Source organism: Protopterus annectens, chromosome 8.part0, assembly GCF_019279795.1.
Source record: "Protopterus annectens isolate FY-2018-M chromosome 8.part0, PAN1.0, whole genome shotgun sequence".
In the NCBI taxonomy this organism is placed as follows: Eukaryota; Metazoa; Chordata; order Ceratodontiformes; family Protopteridae; genus Protopterus; species Protopterus annectens.
In genome coordinates this window covers 1772012803-1772034954 of record NC_056741.1, presented here as the reverse complement: position 1 = coordinate 1772034954, position 22152 = coordinate 1772012803, and the positions used below count along the sequence as shown (strand labels likewise).

Sequence of the window (22152 nt, the reverse complement as noted above, 5' to 3'; positions counted from 1 at the left end):
CTTATTATCATCCTTCTAAATCAAAACTAAAGTCTGACTACCTCTCCTCTCTCCTCTCCAATTCCTCTTCCTTCTTAAACATTCTACTTCGCTCAGGTGATATTCATCCTAACTCAGGCCCTGACACTCACCGCACTCATCTCTGTTCCATAGGTTCATAGGTTCATAGATTCATAGGTTGGTACTAGGCTATCAGCCCTTAGGGCCTATGCAAGCCTAGCCATAACAATTCCTTGGATATTTCTTCCCACAATATTTACTTCTCTGGACCCCTGTCTAGCAGGGAGACTGACATGATCCCGGAGTGAATTTCCTATCTCCCATCCAATCATCAAGATTCCTTTTGAAGAGGGCCAATGAGGCGCTCTGCTTGACATGTATGGGCAGTCTATTCCAGAGTATGAGGAGTCTCTGGGTCAGGAACCTATCCCTCCAGTATGTTTTGTTCATTGTCATGACAAGGTTTAGATCCCTGGAGCATGTGGCTTTGAGGGATTGGGATTTCTTTAATTGGAGCATGTCCAACAACTCAGGGTTTGACATGGCCTTGTATGTTAAGCAGAGATCACCTCTGAGTAGATGATATGCCACAAAGTATAGCTGGAGTTTTTTTAGTCCGTCAGCATATGGCATCTGCTTTAGGCCTGTGATTCTTTTAGTGAGGTATTTCTGTGGCCTTTCCAGCTGTTGCAGATGTCTTGTGAGTTACACACCAAATGGGGCATTATACACTATCATGGGTCTAATGAGGGATGAGTACAGTGGGACAATGACCACCTTTTTTCTGGATGAAAAGCCCTTAGTGATGAGGTGTGCCACATAGAAGGATCTCCTGACTGTTGTGGTGATGCGGTTATTGAAAGTGAGACCACTGTCCACCTGTGTCCCTAAGTCTCTCATCACACTTTCAATGTTTAGTGTCCTGCCACCTATGTGGTAATTCATGGGTACATGTTTTTTTCCAAAGAGGATAACTATACATTTCTTGGCATTAAGCTTGAGCCCATGGCTCTGCCACCAGGCATCTGTTTCTGTAAGGCCCTTTTGTAGAATATCCACATAATTTGGGGATTCAATAAAGGCTCCCAGTTTGCAGTCATCTGTGAACTTTGTTAGCCAGAGTCCCTTAGTGTTCACCTGTACTTCAGAGAAGTAGATGCCAAACAAGAGTGGTCCCAGGACTGAACCCTGAGGTACTCCACTTGTCATTTGTCTGGAGCTGGATTTGGAGTCAGCTACTTTTACAGTCTGGGTTCTGTCAGTAAGCCAGTTGGCAACCCATCGAGTGATGTAGGGATTTATGACAAGCTTAGTAAGTTTATCTATGATTCCAGAGTGTGGGATGGTGCCGAAGGCCTTGGCAAGGTCCAGATAGGCTGTGTGGACTGCCTTACCCTCATCCACAGCAAGGGAGACTGATTCAAAGATGTCAATCAGATTCAGGAGACAAGAACGGTCTTTCTCAAACCCAAACTGGGTGGGGTCCAGTGTTTCAAGGTTTCTAATGTCTTTGTTTATAAGTTCAATGATAATGTGTTCCATGCCCTTGCAAATCAGGCTTGTCAGACTGATGGGATGGTAGTTCCCAGGATCCAAGGCGGATCCTCCCTTTTGGAGTGGGATAACTGTAGCTGTGCGCCACTCAGTGGGCATGAAGCCTGAGGTGAGGCTATGATTAAACATGACACTTAGGTGAGGTGCCAGTTCATTTTGTAGTTCATGTAGTACACAGCCTGGGATGTCATCTGGTCCCATGGATGCTGTATTTTTAGCTTTGGAGAGTGCGGTTTCTACCTGTGTGGCCGTGATTACAAGAATTTGGCAATCATTTGGTATTGAGATGGGCCCTTTAGGGGGTGAGATGGGGGTGAAGTTGGCACTAAATCAATCTGCCAGGATATTGGCAATATCCTTGGGATCAGTATATTTAATGCCATTCTGTTGTAGCTCAGAGCAGATCTCAACATTGTCATTTAGATTCTTGACATAACTATAGAATGCCTTGTGGTTGTTTTTGGAATCTTTGGCAATTTTATTTTCGTAACTAGCTTTTGAGGATTTTATGAGGGATCTCAGCTTCTTGCTGAGGCTGGTGAGGGAGTTTTTTGCATCCTGGGATTTTCCTCTTTTCATCAACAGTTTCTTCCTTCTGTTGTATAGTTTGTTTAAAGCAGGGGACTACCAGATTGGCTTTCTTTTTTTGGAGAAGAGCATCTTGGTTCTATTTGGAATGGCACAATTCATGCACGAGTGGGTGTGCTCATACAGTGCCTTAGTGTAGGATTCTGCAATCGAACTTCCAGATCCCATCTGTGTGGGTGTCATGAAGTTTGTCACTTCTGACTTCAGTAGCATGACGTTGGCTTTGGAGAAGCTTTTTAAGGAGGTTTCCTTACTGGGGGGTGGGGATGGGATGTGGATGTAAAGGGTGATTCCCAGGGGTGACAGGTGCAGACCATCTTTGGCAAAGCATCGTGGTTTGTCGATCATGTCTTCCCAGGCAGACAAATACTGGATCCCCTTTGAATGACACCAGAAGTTTAGGCAATTGTTGAAGTTAATCATTTTGTCCTTATACTGTGGTATCATTCTGGGCGAATGCAGTATGCTACTCAGGGTTAGGGTCATACCTGCCTGGGTCACATGATCCAAGAGCTCTTCTATGTCTCTTTTCATGTAGACCAGGGAGGTACATCTCAAGTCATTCACTCCAGCATGGACAATGACAGAGTCGTATTTGCACTTGTTGTGGAATGACTTGAGTGCATGGGTTATGTGGCTGATCCTGGCACCCGACAGGCAGCTGACCATAATTTTCTCCTTGTTCAGCCTGGTGAGTGGGACATCAGTGTGCATGACTATAGAGTCACCTATGACTAAAGTGTTGAGTACATTGGCTTGCCTTAGAGGCTGTTGTTGGGTGGCACACTGGTGTTGTGAGCTATGTGTCACTTTGGTTGTGACTGGTGTTTGTCTGAGTTTCAGCTTTGGAGGTCCTTGTTGCTTGTGCAGGTTAATGTTAAGGGCCTCCATATATGTGGGTTTAGTGTTGCTATGTGTGGGTGTTGATGGTGTGGGTTTTGAAGGGCTATGAGTTGCTTGAGGTGTAATGCAGGTGTTAACCTTCTCCTCTTGACTGTCTAGCACACTCTTGGCTGGAGAGAGCTTTGCTTCCAGTTTGGCTATGTAAGTGCATCTCTCGCAGGTTGTAGTGTTGGGTGGTAGGAGGAGAGGATTGTCTGAGTACATGAGGTAGTTGCTGCATTGCCCCAGTATGCCCAGATTCACCAGGTGGACAGGAGAAATCACCAGAAGCTGACCCTTGGACATGCCTGTTTAGGTGCTTTTTTGTAAAGTATAAGAGCTGTTTTTCCTTACCTTATATATAGGCTGTTTAGTGCCTATGATTAATTTCTCCTTATTGACAAGGAGAGCTGAGTGCTTGTATCAGTTTCAGGCTTCCTAGTGCTTTCCAGCAGGTTTTAGAGCAAGTGCTAGTCACAGGGATTCAGATTTTAGTGCTACTACTGAGAAACCAGCTAGTTCTAAGGGAAAATTTGAAGAGCACACTTTCTGGCACCTGGAATAATTTAACTGTAGCCTCGCAGTGCTACACGATGTGGAAAATGTGCAAACACATGCGTTCTTAAGCCAGAAAGTTGAAAAGGATAGGAATCAGCCTAAAAAGACTAATAAAATCACAATTTCAGAGCTGGAAACCATTATTCTAGCGTTAGATAGGCAGTACAATGCTCACCAGTCCCACTGGTAAGCAGTAGGACTTCCCTCTACCACAGCAAGGTCTGGATAGCTCTGAACACAGAAAATAAAGTCCTGAGATAAGCAAAGCCTGGGATATTGACTGGCTAGGAAAGGTGGGAAACGAGCAAACAAGATAGTATTTTTTTTTTTGTAGAAACAGGCTAAACAATGCAATAATACAGTAAATAAACACAGAAAAGGGGTACCACATGAGTAAATGCAATTAAAACTCTACAAAATTAGCAATTTAAAACTTTTTAAATGAAGCAATGCAAGTGCACAACTGAAAAACGATTTAAGAGGCAGTAATACAGCAGAATAAGTAGCTAGTTTACATATACAGAGAAGTCTATAGATACAGAAAAGCAGCTAAAACACACAAACAATTCAGATGAAGTGCAGCCTAGAGCTCTTGAGTTGTAGCAATATTAAGGCAATTACAATTATAATAACTGCTCTAAAATATACTCTATATTTCCAAAATGTTTGAGAAGCACAGTCAGAACACAAGGAGATTCAGGCAATTTTTTTTGAAAGAGAAAAAGAAGAAACGGAAGGCCTTATCAAATGTTCTCTGTGTATTAGGTAGAATGAGCTAATGACACTAGACTATGAGGAGTGTCCCAGATCAGATTTACAGTAGGGGTGGGCAACTGCAAAGCCACCAAGTATAATAACAGCAAGACACCACCAGGGAAGGAGGGTGGGGACAATAGTAAAGTTATTAGCCTACAGACAGTAAGCACTAGCGAAAGCCACAAAATGAGAGTTTTTAAACAGATAAAGGAGCAATGATACTCTGCAGAATGCTTTTAACTGCAAACAAATCAGTTACCAGTGCAGATTAGTTAATAGCAGTAAAATACACTAAAAAACTATGCAGCAGGCAACACAATAACATTTCCATCTCCACAAACTAGCCCTCAGCATTTCACTACCCAATCTACTAAGAATCTTAAAATTATGGCTCTCAGCATCTGAAGTATCCAAAACAAAGTGTCTGATCTGCATTCCTGGCTATCACTTTATGCCCACAATATTCTCTCCATCTCTGAAAATTGGCTAAAACCTCACATTACTAATAGTGGAATATTACCCCCTGGTTACAATATTTTCCGCCAAGTTAGACCTAACAAAAGGTGGAGGAGTCAATCTGCTATACTCTGAACAGCTGTCCCTTCACCCACTTCTCTTCAACCCCACTTGTTTTCACCCAGCTGAAACATTCATTGTTAACTGCAACCTAAACAATAAAAAGAAAATAACTTTTGCCTCCATTTACATACCCTCCCAGTGACAATATTCCTACCCTTGAACTATTCCTTGCTTGGATATCTCAAACTATCTCCTATGAAACCATCATTTTAGGAGACGTTAACATAGACTGGAATACTCTGTGCTCTATCTCTCCAACCTCTAGCATTAACCTATTTACTTTTTCTCAACTTATAACCTCTCCTATTTGCACAAACTCTAGAAATACACAGATGGGATGTCAATAAATCCACCACGAAGATTACGCAGTTTATTGGGAACAAAACATTTTGCCACTACAGTTGAGTAGCTTCTTCAGAGGTATAGGACAAAAGCCACAGCATTTTGGTCTTAGCGTCACTTTTTTGTGGTTTCTAAATACATCACATGAAGTTTCACTCAGAACGATTTGCTTCAATATTGTTTTGAGTCCGGAGGGAAACAGTTTATCCCAGAAGAGTTCCAGAGTGTGGAACTCTTCTGGGATAAACTGTTTCCCTCTGGACTCAAAACAATATTGAAGCAAATCGTTCTGAGTGAAACTTCATGTGATGTATTTAGAAACCACAAAAAAGTGACGTTTAACAGGACCAAAATGCTGTGGCGCTTTTGATTCCTATACCTCTGAAGAAGCTACTCAACTGTAGTGGCGAAAACGTGTTTTTATTGTTCCCAATAAACCTGCGTTAAGGTCTTCATGGCTTGGTGGATTTATTGACATTCCATCTGTGTATTTCTAAAGTTTGTGTTTGCTTTTTTCGACTAGTTGCACAAACTCTAAAACTAACTCCAGCTCTACTTTGGACCAGATTCTTACCTCCCATTCTAATCACTATAATAATCCCACTACAATCCCACTACACTGCCTGACTCCCTTAGCGATCACCTCCCAACTTCTACTTAGCACCACTTCTCCAAAGCTATTAAATCCCAGATATATAGAGACTGCTGCAACCTATCCAACTTTGACCCAAATAAATTCAACCAAACTCTCTCTTCCATCAACTGGTCCTTCCTTCACAAACTCCTGCTTGAAGAAGCTGTTCTACAATTTAACAGCATATTTCTAAGTATTCTTAACTCCATGGCCCCCATCAGAAAAATAAGGGTTAAATCTAATTATGCTCCCTGGATTACCAAATATGGTCTCTCCCTCACTCAGAAAAGGGACAGTGCCTGGAAATCCTGGAATAAGCACAAAACTACCTCAAATCTCCAGCTCTATAGAGAGTTTAGAAATCATGCTAAAAAACAAATCTACTTTGACAAAAACATTTTTTACCTCAACCATCAAAAAAACCCTCAAACCAACCCCCCACAATTCTGGTCCACTATCAACAGAATTCTTTACCCTGGTAACCATTCCCCACAATCCTTTTCCTAACACCTCCTGTCTTGAAACTGCCACTCTTCTTAACTCCATACAGAACTTACTTAAACCCAGTACTAATCCTATCCCTGACACCACAACTCCTCATTCCACTCCTTTCTCCATTAAGCCCATTCCCACCTCAACTATCTGATTCTTCCTCAATAAACTTACACCTTGTTTCCCCCTCTGCAGACAAACTTCCACCTTACTGTCTTAAGTTAGCAGCTTTTGCCATTGCCTACCCAGTTTTTATACTTATCAATCGCTCAATAAAAGAAGGTCTTGTCCCTATTGTCTGGAAAAATCTACATCCTACCTGTGCACAAAGGAGGAAACTCCACTGACCCTTCAAATTTTAGGCCCATCATAATTCTTTCCCCCATTCTAAAATTCTCGAAAAGTGTATACACAGACAGCTGTCTTATCTCACTCATGAGAACCTTCTCACCCCACGCAACATGGATTCAGACCTCATCATAGTACCACTACTGCAATTATATCTTTCACTCAAGCAATCTCCTCATCTCTTGATAACAACAAATTAGTCTCCTGCCTGTTCCTCGACCTCTCTAAAGCCTTTGATACTGTATCCCATAAGCTCCTTCTCTCCAAAACTAGCCTCCCTTACCCTTTCTAACTCCTCTCTCAGTTGGTTTTCTAGTTCTTTATCTGATTGGCTACAATCTGTAAAATGGCTCTCTTCTACCTCCCCTTTTCTCTCTCTGTTCAAACCGGTGTGCCACAGGGATCCATCCTTGGATCCCTCTTATTCAACATCTTTACTAACTACCTTTACTTTTCTTGTCCTCTCTCCACTCTGATTCAATATGCAGATGACTCTACTATCATCTCCACATCTGATAAACTACCTCACCTACTCATCTTTACTCAAGAATCTCTACATTCTGTTGAAAAATGTTTCTCTGCTAATGAATTACTATTTAACTCTAACAAAACTAAACATCTACTCTTCCTGCCAATGTCTCTCCAACATCTCAAAACCTCTTTCTCCATCTCCTCTCTAAATAACACTCCCATCAAAGTTGAATCACATACTAAACTCCTCAGAGTTTATGTTGATGATGAATTTAAATGTGACATTCACATTAATAACTGTATAAAAAAACTCACCAAAAACTTGGACCGTTGTACAGGAATAAAAATTCCTTACTCCTGAATCCAAGCTGTCCTTAGCTCAAGCATACTTTCTTCCCACCCTTTTTTATGGTGCCCCAATATTCACCCAACTACAGAAGAATTTGACTACCAAGCTTAAACACACATATAATAAAATAGCTCAATTTGCCAGTAATCTCCCTTATCGAGCACACCACTCTCTTGCCCTAAAGAAACTCTACTGGCTTGAACTCCAACATCAAATCCTCCTGCCACAAATCCATCTTCCCCACTCTATCCTTTACCATACCCTTGTTAGTCCGTCTCTGACTAATCTTATCTCCCCTGTATCCCTAACCGCAGCCTACATCACTCAGTCCAACTTCTATTGTCTATCTCCAAACCTAACAAATCTATTGGTAGGATACCCTATAGCCACTCTGTCACCTCTGCCTGGAACAAACTTCATCTACATTTATGTACAATTGATAATACTCACAGCTTTAAAATAGATTTAAAAGAATAACTGCATACATCTTGGATCTGCTCCTGCAATGACCCCACTTGAAGATCTTTCCCTTTGCCCCTCTTTCAACAGCTAAGGTCCCCTCTTCTTTTTTCTTCCTCAACTATGAATTTTAGCTTAATTTTCTGATCAATCTTTCTTCACATCTATCTTCCCATCTCTCAATCTCCTCCTTTTCTTCTACACCAGTCCCTGTCTCCTCTTAAGGTTTTACATTGCAATTAGTGTCATGCAGAATGTTATAAATTGTTTTAAATCATCAACTTATTTAGTGTAATATATTCCTATGATTTACGTATATGTTATTTTCCTTGTCTTTTATGCATTCCTTACTTCCTTTGTAAAAAGACCAATTGTTCTTCTTTAATCTTTTTGTATGAATCGATGTATTGATTATTATGTAATTGGAGCTTTTCTCCTCAGGCCTCTTCTGAAAAAGGGCATCTTGCCCAGTCAGACTAACCCGGTTAAATGTCAAATAAATAAATAAATAAACAACTCACACAGGTCTGTTACACACAGCTGAGATATTACTGGTGCTCATGTAGAAAAGGTTCATGATGACATGTTGGTCTACCCAGATAAGGAGACTCGAGATGTTTCTATACATGCATGAATCAGTTCCCATCCTCCCAACTCAGATGTATGCATGTTTATGTACACCCTTCTACAGGAACATAGTCTGTGTGGAAGGTGTGTTGAAGTGTGCATTCATCCATGTCAGAAAGGTATTATGTGCTCAGTCACACAATAGGCAATCTGCGATGTTGTCACAGCCCATTGATTCAGTGTGATAGGCCTAGATGAAGGTAAAACAATGCATACTGCCTATCCTGATCTTGCCTAGGGTTTGGACACAATCCCAATGCTGGGAATCATTGAGACACTCTCCCAAATGGGGATTAACTCTTATGTCACTAGATGGGTATTCAATGAACTCACTGACAGAACACATACTGTGAAAATTGGTGAATCAACCAGTACAAGTAGAACCGTCACCACAGATGTAACTCAGGGATCTGTGATTGGCCCTGTATTGTTTTAAATCTATTTTTCAACAGTTCAGGCTAAAATAAACAGCATTTGGCTTACTGTATTTGCTGATTCTTGCATACTGGTGCAATCATTGAGTCCACATATGATGATAACATACTACAGGAGGGGAGAACATAGACAAATGATTGGTGACAAAGCCAAACTGTCTACAAATAAATGCAAAAATGTGTCTTTATTTTGTCCTTCTGCAAAGTCGAATTCCCTGCTAATTATAGCATTGACAGCAATCCCACTTTGCTGAAACCCAGTGATGTAAGTACTGGGAACACATGTGCAATCAGAACTTTGACCAATAAGTGCCCACACTGGTATTGAAAGCCTATGTTGTACACATCATATGTCATGCCATCATATTCAAATCTGAGGATTCTATTACAACACTCTACTCATAACAGTAAATGAGTATAATGCTCTTGTTTGCATGTACCTCACCAGAGATATGCAGCTGCTAGAGAGACCACAAGGGTTTCTCAACAAGAAAACATAGTGACTTCAAACCATACCATGATGTATGTGGATAGACTTAAAGACATGTCACTGTAATCTGTATCGTATAGGATGAGGTGACTTCTGCCTGGCTTCCAGGCCAGTCTCTGACCCTGCTCCAGTGGGAATGGTGCACATTCACAAATCAGATATAGCTGATGACGTCAGTAGTGTCTTTTGAGGAGAATATGGTAATAGCAGTTCATGAGATTGGAGTGGTAACTGTCGGATACACACTTATGCTCTCTTAGCTAGAGACACACACACACACACACACACCCACAGTTGACTGCAGTGAGAACAGAACCCTCTACCTATCTATGTACACAGATTACAGAGCGTAGTACTTTAAGCAAGTGCCATGGTACAAGTCTGACTTTTACAAGGCTGCAGGACACCATATAGTAGATGACATCAGCACTGGATGTTGGAAAGAAGATGTTGGAAGGCCTGCATTAAATGGATGTGCAATCATTTTCCAAGTGTCAGAATACTGTCAGTTCATGGGATTGGAGTGATAACTGCAAAATACACACTTATGCTCTTCTGGCTAGACACACATCCACACCCACAGTTGACTGCAGCAAGAAGAGAACCCCCTACCTATCTAAATATACAGGCTACAGGGTTCAATACTTTATGCAAGCACCATTACACAAGTCTGACTTACACAAGGCTGCAGAGCACTTATATTGGGTGATATCATCACTGGATGTTGGAGAGAAGATGTCGGAAGGCTTGAATGAAATGGATGTGTAGGCATGTGCAAGTGTCAAAATACTGTCAATTCATGGGATTACAGTGGTAATTGCAGAATACACACTTATGCTCTCCTGGCTAGGCACACACACACACACACACACACACACACACACACACACACACACACACACACACACACACGCACACACGCACACACGCACACACACACACACACACACACACACACACACACACACACACACACGCACATACTTGTCTGCTGTGAGGACAGAACATCCTACATATTAAGTGCCACAGCGCAAGTCTGACTTTTACAAGGCTGCATGATAACTTATAATGGATGACAACAGCACTGGATGTAGTAGAAAATATGTTGGAAGGCCTGTATTTGTGCATAGGTTCATACATACATAGGAGGTTATTAGGCTAATGTTCCTAGGGCCTTTACAAGCTTACCTGTATCAAAACCCAAGTACCCTTATTGATCATAGTTAGATGGTTGTTGTTAGCTCAGGGATTTTATGATCAGCACTGACTGCTCCTGTTCATGAGGGACATAGGTGTCACTCCTAGAATGAATTTACAGTCACCCATCCATTTGTCAAGGATTCACTGGAATAGGGTCATTAAGGAATTCTGTTTCCCATGTAGTAGGAGCCTATTCCAGAGGAGTGGCAATCGCTGGGAGATATATCTTTCCCCAGCATGTTATGTTTATGTCACAGGCTAGGTTGTGATCCCTGGAGCAAGTTATTCATGTCCCATTTGATTTGCAGTTGTCCAGCATTTCCATTAGGGCAGGGTCTGAGACTGCTCTATAGGCCAGGCACAGGTTGCCTCTCGGCAGCCTGTATGATACTGAGTACAGTGACATGACTTTCAGTCTTTCCATGAATGCCCTGTTTTAAAGGCCCTGGAGTTTCATGGTCAGAAATATCTGTGGTCTCTGCAGTTCCTGCAGGTGCCTGGTGAGGTATATACAGAAGAAATATTGTACTCAATTAGTGGTCTAATAAGGGTCAAGTACAGTGGAACTATGACCTCCCTGTTCTTGGAATTTATGCCCTTAATTATGAGGTGTGCAATGTAGAATGCTTTTCTTACCACTATGGACACATCATGATGAAAGTTTAGATTGCTATTAACCTGTGTTCCCAAGTCTTGCACCACTGAGTTTGAGCTTAGAGGGGTACTATGTATATCATAATTAGCAGGGTTACTTCTTTTCCACAGGGGACAATGAGACATTTTTTGCAATAAGTTTGAGTCTGTGAGTTTGGCACAGATCATTTGCCTGTGTCACCTCTTTCTGTAATATGTTAACATCTTTGGGGGACTGTACATGACTGCACCCAGTTGACAGTCATCTACAAACTTGGTAAGCCACAAATCATCTACCTTTGCCTGGATTTCAGAGAAATAGTTTCCAAACAGTAGAGGGCCCAGCACAGATCCTTGTGGTACTCCACTGGTAACTGGTGGTTGTGGTCTCCCCAACTTTGACAGTGTGAATTATATTAGTGAACCAGCTGGTTACCTATCTAGTAATATATGAGTTAATCATCAGATGAGAAATTTTCTCTGTAATACCTAAATGGGGGATTGTGTGTAAGGTTCTTGGCTAAATCAAGATAGGCAGTATGTCTTGTTTTAAAGACAAGTTTGCTAACACAGGGGGACAACGCTTTGAACAGAGAGGACTTAAACGTGGTAAACGATAATCATCAGTCTGACTTGTATAAAGTTAATACTAAAGAATATGTGATTAATTTATCTGGTTATAATTTTAATAATGTTGAGCTAGCTGTGTTAAATAAGGGACTGAAATTTGTTCCCACTGTGGTTACAAGACTGCATGATATTCAAAAAGATGTATTTTTGTTTGGTAGAAAACTACATCTTAAATATTTTTTTAAAGACAATCAATTTTTTCGTTCTACCTCTTATAATGATAGCAACAGTAGTTTGTCAGACAGCTTTCATTCTTGTGTGTCAGATGATGTTATTAATGCTTACTATAACTTCGATACATCTAAAGTACCTTCCTCTAGCAATTTTATTCCTAACACTCTTAATGCAGATGTATGTAATTGTGTTAATTTGATTAATCATTTCACTGAAATTGCATATAAGGATTTTATGAGTGAAAAATCTAACACTAATTATAATATGCAGTATAATATGCAGTATAAGGAATGGAAGGCTTTAATGACACTTGTTGGGTTAAAAAATATTGTATTTAAGCCATCCGACAAGGGCAATAAATTAGTAGTAATGGCAGCCACTAATTATTTAGTTATGTGTATGGAACATCTTAGTGACAGCAGTACATACAAAATTGTGGATTCTAATATATATTTATCTTCCATTGATGAATATTTGACTCTTATTAACAAAGGTGTTAGATTGGGCTATTTTTCACAGAATGAGGCTAAACATAAATTTAAAGTAGATGGCTGTAAGATGGCCTTATTCTATTGCCTGCCAAAGATACACAAGAACTTGTTAAGACCTCCAGGTAGGCCTATAGTTTCAGGTTGCCATTACTTTTTACATAATTTGGGTATTTTTTTACATCATTTTCTTTTACCTTATGTAATGAAGTTACCTTCATACATTACAGATGTTTTTGATTTTTTGGAAAAAATTAAGAAAGTAAATTTTAAACAGAATATGCGATGGGTCACAATTGATGTAAAGAGCCTATACACAAACATTCAACACCAATTTGGTATAGAGGCAATTAGGTTCTTTCTAGGGGACTCACCAGCCACTGAATATATAGTTGAATTGGTGTATTTTTCATTAACACATAATTTTTTTGAATTTAATGAAAATATTTATCAGCAGATACAAGGTACGGCCATGGGGGCTGCCTTTGCCCCCATGTACGCCAACCTTGCTATGGGGCTATTTGAGCTAGAAATCATCTACAAACATAATTTTTTTGGTACACATGTAATTCAGTATTACAGATATGTAGATGATTTGATATTTTTGGTGGATGGTAGTGAATCTGACATTAAGGATTTTATTAGTGATTTGAATAACAATAGATGGAAGTTACAGTTCGATGACTTGAAAATTGGGACCAATGTTCCTTTTTTAGATGTAGTTCTTGATATTTCTGATGGTAAGAATCTAGTTACGTGTTTAAATAGAAAATTTGAAGGGGGGTTTCAATACGTATATGGCACTAGTGGTCATCCCCCACATACATTAAATGCTCTTCCTTATAGTGAGATGTTAAGAATATACAGACTTTGTAATAAGTCTGAAGTTTTCTATAAAGAACTAAAATCTATGGTGCAATCTTTTGCAGCCAGAGGTTATAGTAATGAGATTTTGAACAATAGTTTTAAGAGACTGTTTGATGGTAATAAAGACATGGGTCCCAAACGTTTTGTTCCACATGGTTCCGATGTTAATTTGTATAGTGGAATATATGACATAAAGGAGACTATATATTTTGTAACTACTTTTGGCTGTTTTACTGATAAATTTGTAAAAATTGTTAGGCAATTTTGGAATTATTTGTGCTCCTTAAACAGTGTACAACATTGGCTGAAGCTAAATTTACAATTTTCATACCGTAGGGGTAAAAATATTAAAGATTTTCTAGTCAAAAGCAAATTTAGCCTACCCCCACTTGTGTTGTATAAAGATCTTAACAAGATTGGCACATTTTGTTGTGGAAAATGTAAGGCCTGTAAATTCATTGTGCCATCTTTTGATTTAATTAATAATATAAAATTTACTACAAAGAATTTATTTCATTGTAATACAGTAGGTGTGATTTATTGTTTACAATGTCCATGTAAAAAGTTTTATATTGGGGAGACTAAAAGGGCGTTCAAGTTAAGACTTCTAGAACATATTAGAGATATAAATAATTGTAATGAAGACTGCCCTGTAGCTTTACATTTTGCACATTTTCATGGGGGTATGAGCAACTACCTTAGAGGGACTGTTTTAGAACAAGTTTGTTTATCTATAAATTATAAAGTAGATATTAAGTCTGTTTTATTAAAAAAAGAAGCAATGTATATTTTAAAATTCAAAACAATGTCTCCATATGGGTTAAATGAAGAATTTAATTGGAAGGCATTGCTTAATTGATTGCTAATGTTTGAATGGCTAATTAGCAGTTGCACTTGTGTATATATATGGTCACAGTTTTTATATGTATTATACTCCTTGAAGGCTTTGGCCGAGACGTCAGAGAAGAAAATTCAAGTCTTTTGCAGGGAGAAACACCGCTACACCTCTGCACCCCCTGTTAATTATAATTATCAACTCCAAGATAACACAAAAGTGGGAAAGGGGCAAATTCCCACTCCTTGTTGTTCCATGACCTCTCACAAAGTAATGCTGGCAGAAGCTATCACATGATTATGCAATCATGTCTGCTAGCAATAAAGAAGTTTGATATGATGTACATTCACTATATTCCATATATGCATATGGATTTAATTAACTTGGTTGAATTGCATTTATGTCAACATACATAATTTCAACCCAAATTGATCAACATTACGCATGTCAGCACACTGCTACACATGTGCCAGGCATTAATCTCTGCACATGCAAATATTTAAAGCAAAAAACACAAAGAAAACATTTTTTGTAGGGAGGGCAAGGCCCCATTCACCCCATGCCTCCTGCTACTTATATAATTAGTATAATTATAATTTTAATTATATATATATATTAAGTCTAAGATCACATAATTCCAATAGAAATCAAATATTTCCCTACCCAGGGACTGCTTATCTCATACAACTATTGATCTTCTGTTTAGTTAATCAAATTGTGTCAAGTAAACAGGTATGAACAAAAATACTGTTCAACAAAGGTAGCAGTACCCATACATACATATATCTAATTCTCTCTCTCTCTCTCTCTCTATATATATATATATATATATATATATATATATATATATATATATATATATACATATATAAATATATATATATTTTTTTGCATACACATATATATATATATATATATATATAGACATACACACACACACACACACACACACACACACACACACACACACACACACATACACACACACATATATCTATAGCTATATGTATGTGTTCATGTAGGTACATGTAGGTAATATGCTGTTGCTCTCTGTTTCATAAATAAGGCACTAATACTTATGTGTAAGTTGAAGATACAAGTGCACATGCACAGGATGTGTATGCATGAGTTTACACGTGTAGCATGTGTATGTACTAGTGCACATATACAAGACACTGTTGCTCTCTGTTTCATAAATAAGGCATTAATACTTATGTGTAAGTTGAAGATACAAGTGTACATGCACAGGATGTTTATGCATGAGTTTACACATGTAGGGTGTGTATGTATTAGTGCACATATACAAGACATGTATACATGTGTCCTGGATGTGTAGCTACTAATGCACATGCACAGAATGTATAACTGAGAGTGTACATGTGTAAATTGTGTATGTGCCAGTGCACAAGTACAAGACATGTATATATGCATCTTGGATGTGCAGCTACTAGTGCACATGTACAGGATGTGTAGGTACAAGTATACATGTGTATGATGTGCATGTACTACAGCAACTATAAATGACATCTATACATGTGTCCTGAATGTGTAGCTACTACTGTACATGCACAGAATGTTCAAGTACAAGTGTACATGTTTAAGATGTATATGTACTAGTGCACATATACAAGGTATGTATCATGTGTCTTGGAAGCGCAGCTACTAGTGCACATATACAGGATGTGTAGGTAAAAGTGCACATGCATAAGATGTGTGTGCACTTGTGCATTTATACTAAACACATATACATGTGCCCTGGATATGTAGCTACTAGTGCACATGCACCAGATGTGTAGGCACAAGTGTGTATGTGTTGGATATGTATCTACTAGTGCACATATATAAGACATGTATACTTGTGTCCTGGATGTGTAGCTACTAGTGCACATGAACAGGATGTGTAGGATGTTTATGTACTAGTGCACATATACAAGACATGTATACATGTGCGTTGGACATGTAGCTACTAGTGGACATGCACAAGATATGTAGGTATAAATATACATGTGTAAGATGTGTATGTGCTAGTACACTTATACAAAATATGTATAGACGTGTCCTGGATATGTAGCTAACAATGCACATAAAAGGGATGTACAGATACTAATGTACATTTTCAGGGAAAGAATGTACTAATGTACATCAACAGAATGTGTACATAGTAATGTACATGTAGGTGACATCTGGGTACTATTGCTCATGTACAGGATATGTAGGTACTGGTGAAACACTTATGTTATGTTTAAGTGTTCATTTATAGGATGTGTAGGTCCTATTTTTATTTTTTTATATTTTACTCTTTGTTCAGGTTAGTCCCACTAGGTCAGACATTTCTTTTTAGGGAAGGATCAAGCTTGTGTTTATACAGACTAGGGGAAATTTGGCCAGATCATCAGGTAAATCTCCCATGTCTAAACACAAATGCCTATGTACAGAATATGTGAATACTAGTGCAAAGTAACTGGATGTGGAGGTAGTAGTGCATATATCCCTGATATGTAACAACTAGTACATAAACCAAGGATGTGCAGGTACCAGTGCACATGTACAGGATATGTAGGTGCTAGTGCAAATACAATGATGTGGAGATACTAATACATGGCTATAGGATATGTAGGCACTAGTGCAAATGCAATGATATAGATATAGTAATACAGATCTACAGAATATGTAGGAACTATTGCAAATACAATGATGTGGAGATACTAATACATGTGTACAGGATATGTAGGTACTAGTGCAAATACACTAGGATGTGTAGATATTACTGCACACATGCAAAATATGTACAGCTAGTGCACATGCACAATATGTGTAGGCACTTGCACCCATATACAGGATAAGAAGGTCAGTAATATAGTTAGGGTGGGGCAAAGGGTGGCATATTCAGGCACAAAGGCAGTAACAGCATTCATTTAAAAAGCTGTGGCTGATAGCATGGCTGATTAAATAATTGTTCTTGGATGCCTATGATGTTATTAACTACACAAAAATCTATTAGAATCAATTACATGTTATTTGCTACAGTTCTGCTTTCCTAGCACCAAATGAGCTAGCTAAAGCTTCTATGCATTTATTGGTGTACATAGGATGTGCAGGTGCTAGTGGCAGTGCACATGTGCAGGATGTGCAGATTCTAATATACATGCACATGATGAGTAAGTTCTGGTACAATGTACTGGACATTAGAATAACAGTGCACGTGCCAGATGTGCATGCATTACTGTGCATGCAAGGGGTGTATAGGTACTATTGCACATAGGTTCATAGGTTTATAGGTTCATACTAGGCTATCTGCCCTAGGGCATTTATAAGCCTAGCCAGAGTGTGTGTGGCTTTCACCACCCCTTAGGATGAGAATACTATACCCATTAGTTTGCTGTGCCTCTGTCCAGCAGTGACACAGAGATGATCCCCGGGGTAAACCTACGATCTCCCATCCACTCGTCAAGATTTCTCTTGAACAGAGTCAGTGAGGGGCTCTGCCTCACATGGACTGGGGTTCTGTTCCATAGTGTAGGGAGTCTCTGGGTGATGAATCTGTCCCTCCAGTACATCCTATTTATATCCGTGTTGAGGTTTAAGTCTCTTGCTCTCATGGCTCTGGTGGATTTGGATTTTTTGAGGTGGAGCATGTCCATTAATTCCGGGTTGGACATGGCCTTGTATGTCAGGCACAGATCACCTCTGAGCAGACGGTATGCGACTGAATAGAGCTGGAGTTTCTTCAGCCGGGCATCGTATGACATATGTTTGAGCCCCTTTATCCTTTTGGTGAGGAACTTTTGGGGTCTTTCCAACTGCTGCAGGTGTCGGGTAAGGTACATTCCGAATGGGGCGTTGTACTCAATCATTGGTCTGATAAATGAAGAGTACAGGGGTACAATGACCTCTCCTGATCTGGATGTGAATCCCTTCATGATCAGGTGGGCAATGTAGAAGGTCTTCCTAACCACTTTGGCAATGTGAGTGTCAAAAGAGAGGTTACTGTCAACTTGGGTCCCCAGGTCCCTGATAACTTCTTCCATGTTTAATGGATTATCACCTATGTGGTAATTAGGGGTTACCTTGTTTTTCCCAAAGGGTATGACTATACATTTTTTGGTATTTAGCTTAAGGCCATGGCTCTGGCACCAGTTATCCATTTCTATGAGACCTCTCTGGAGGATGTCTGTGTCTGATGGAGTGTCAATTATGGTGCCCAGTTTGCAGTAATCTGCAAATTTTGTCAGCCACAATCCCCCTATGTTTGCCTGCACTTCAAAAAAATAAATGCCGAACAAGAGGGGGCCCAGGACTGTACCCTGTGGGACACCGCTCGTGACCGGCTTAGAGTCTGACATGGCACCAGCAACTCTAACCCTGTGTGTTCTGTCCTTGAGCCAGTTTGCAACCCATCTTGTGACATATGGGTTTACATCTAAGCTGGTGAGCTTTTCTATGATGCCCGAGTGGGGTATTGTGTCGAACGCTTTTGCTAGGTCAAGGTAGGCTGTGTGAACTGCCTTACCCTCATCAATGGCCTTAGTGACTGTTCAGGATATTTATATACTAATAAGTGTGCACAGGATGTGTGCATTCTGATGCAAGGTACAGGGCATTCATGTAATACTACACATGTGCAGGATGTCAAGATAGTAATGCACATATCTTGGGTATCTATATGCTAGTGTAAATGTACAGGAATATTAGGTATTAATGTACTTTATTCTACTAATGTACATGTACAGGATGTGCAGTTACTAGTGCACATGTGCAGTATGTGTAGGTACTACTGCATGCCTAATAGGTATCCACATGATGTGTACATAATGTACATTATGGTGCAACATGCAAGACATTAATGTAATAATACACATGTGCAAGATGTGCAAATACTGGAACGTAAATGGGATATATATATGCTAGTGTAAATGTACAAGATACTTAGGTAATGATGAAGTTTATAGGACATTATTCTACTAATGCACATGTACAAGATGTGTAGTTACTAATGCACCTGTGCAGGATGTGTAGGCGTTAGTATACATGCAGAGGATGTGTAGGTTCTGTTGCAATGTACAGGACATTAATGTAGTAATGCAGATGTGCAGGATGTGCCGATATTAATACTCATATCCAGGATATGTATGTGAGCGTGTAAATGTACAGGATATATAGTTAGTAGTGCGCATACACTCGATGTGTAGGCACTTGTGCTTAAGAGTAGAATATGTAGAAACTAATATTCATAGTCAGAATGTGGAGATACTAATGCACATGTACAAGATGCGTATGGTACTAACATACATGCACAAGATGTGTAGGTCATGGTACAATGTACAGGACATTAATGTAGTATTGTACATGTGCCAGATCTACATACACTAGTGTACACAAAAGGGATGTAAAGGTACTACTGTATATATGTAGGATATGTATATAGTATATATGTATATACTAATAAGTGCGCACATGATGTGCACATTCTGGTGTAATGTATGTGACATTAATGTACTAATAAACATGTAAAGGATATGCACATGCTAGTGTACATATGCAGAATGTGTGTATACCAGTTTATATGAATAGGTACTAATGCACATCACATTATGTGCACATGTGCACATGGATCCAGCTGTAAAGTCCCTTTTTTTGTAACAGGAGCACCAGAAAGCAGCAAGCAACCTTTGTCCATCCAGTCTTGTAGTTAATCTTGTAATATCTAAATAGCTATCCTGAGGTCAGGTGATACAGTTGGCACACACTAGTTGTACACACCACTGTTTTTGATTACATATATGCTAGGTAACCACATTGTTTTTTATCAATTACATACAATTCTGACTAAAGGATTCATGGACTGCCTTGTCAGTATTAGGAAGTCATGTATTTTGGATTAATGTGCATATTTTCTTCCTATGGTTTTCTTCTTCACAATTATTATCAACCCTCTCCTGATCCAACTTACTCATTCATTGCTTATGGGCAACAAATATTCATGTTAACCATCATTCAGATATCTACTGTGACTGTTCTTTGACTGACACCCTCCCACTGAAGTCTGAATGTGTGCAAGCTCCATAATTCAAGCCTCTTCTGCACTCAAACTTCATGGATGTCCAATACCTACTATAGCTTGTACATGTTGGTCACTGAGCACTCATTGCTGCCTGTTTAAAATGCACTTGCTAAGGACAGGGTGTCATGTTTACAGCAGACCAAGCTGTCATCCCTCTGCCATGAGAAGCAGCCTGCATTGGCCACTCCTGGCTTCTACCGTGCTTAGGCTAATAATCAATCTGGGGTCATTGTGGTCACAAGTACAACTTCATACTTCAGTATACTATTGCCTGCTATGCATTAATGAGCATTTTGATGTGTACCATGAGACATGCATGGACCAATGCTGTCGCTGTATTAAATATGTGCCTTATATTACAATTGACATCTTCCTCATCAGTTTGCTAAAGTGTCAAAGGACTTCTTATTTAAGAAAAAATGTGCATTAAGTGGCCCTCTTTAAAAGAACAGTGTGGCCTGCTTTGCAGTATGTACAATCAACAAATAAATGATAATTTTTCTTTAAAACATGTGGCGTACAACATATCAGTTTACTTTCAGAATGTGTTACAGTTAATGTGCTATGAGAACAATTCCCCTGCTATTCTAGGCTGGATCCATGTCTAATTTCATTTGGTCAAAAGTCATATAATTAAAGCATATTTGGAGGTGACCATAACATTGACAACAAAATGAAACAATTCAGAACATATTTCTTGCTAAGCAATTATAACGAATAATGGCTTTTATAACTGAATATATGTCTATTTCCATTTTGAAATTCAGGAAATACTACATAAATACAGAAGCTGTTATTCCAATGCAAGTCTAGGGTCAGCAGTAAAAGTATTCTTTTTAACCTAACCTAATGCCCATTATGAATTGCTACAGGAGGAATCTGTTTTGCCCCTGATATAATGGACGACATTACATCCATACCTTAGAAGAAAGAAAAGTTGGATAGAAATATTTGGTTCTGTTATGACTGACAGATAAAAAACATTCTATAAGACTAGTTTTGCAACCACACTGACCCATCCTCCCAACTGAACAGCATAGCAGTTACAGTTAAAATCTCATTTTAAAAGTATTAAATACACACACACACACACGCACACGCACACATAATGAAGCTGAAGATACTGACTAGGCAATTTACTATGACCAAAAGGGCAGCGTGTTTCATATGATGAGAAGTTAAATAACACATGGGCATGAGTGGGAGAGAGATAAGGAGTGATGTTAGAAAGTGTTTTTGCTTAGGGGTGTGGATTTAAGAAATATTGTTCTTAATTCATTACATGTAAGTGACTCCTTCAGGTGCATCTGCAGTTAACTCCTACTGATGCCTCTAGGCATCAAAACTTGTTTGTTCATATTTGCATCAATAATTCTAAAACCATGTTATTTACAAGGTTTTAAAAGATTTTGTCTCAAATCATATATAATGGCCATCTCAACTGCATTATTTTTTACCTCTGTCTAGTGCAAGTAAATAGATATTAACTGTTGTTTTTATGTATAGATAACATTTTCACATTTTTCTAAATATCTTAACAACCAAGTAACAAATACAGAACTCCTTAACCTCATATGAAAGTTGTCAGCTAGATGAACGAAATGTTGCTGACAGTATGTGTGGAACTTGAGTGGTTGGAGAGATATTTTAAGTTGTTTATAAAACACTACAAATGTAAAAGTTACTGTGTTTACTGTGACA

The 22152-nt window shown here is 39.1% G+C and overlaps 1 protein-coding gene across 1 annotated transcript in view; it reads right to left on the bottom strand.

The window, feature by feature from the left end:
- Window positions 1-22152, bottom strand: part of LOC122809630 (cytochrome P450 2D26-like) — an 844591-nt gene that overhangs the window by 821480 nt on the left and 959 nt on the right. The window lies entirely within an intron of this gene.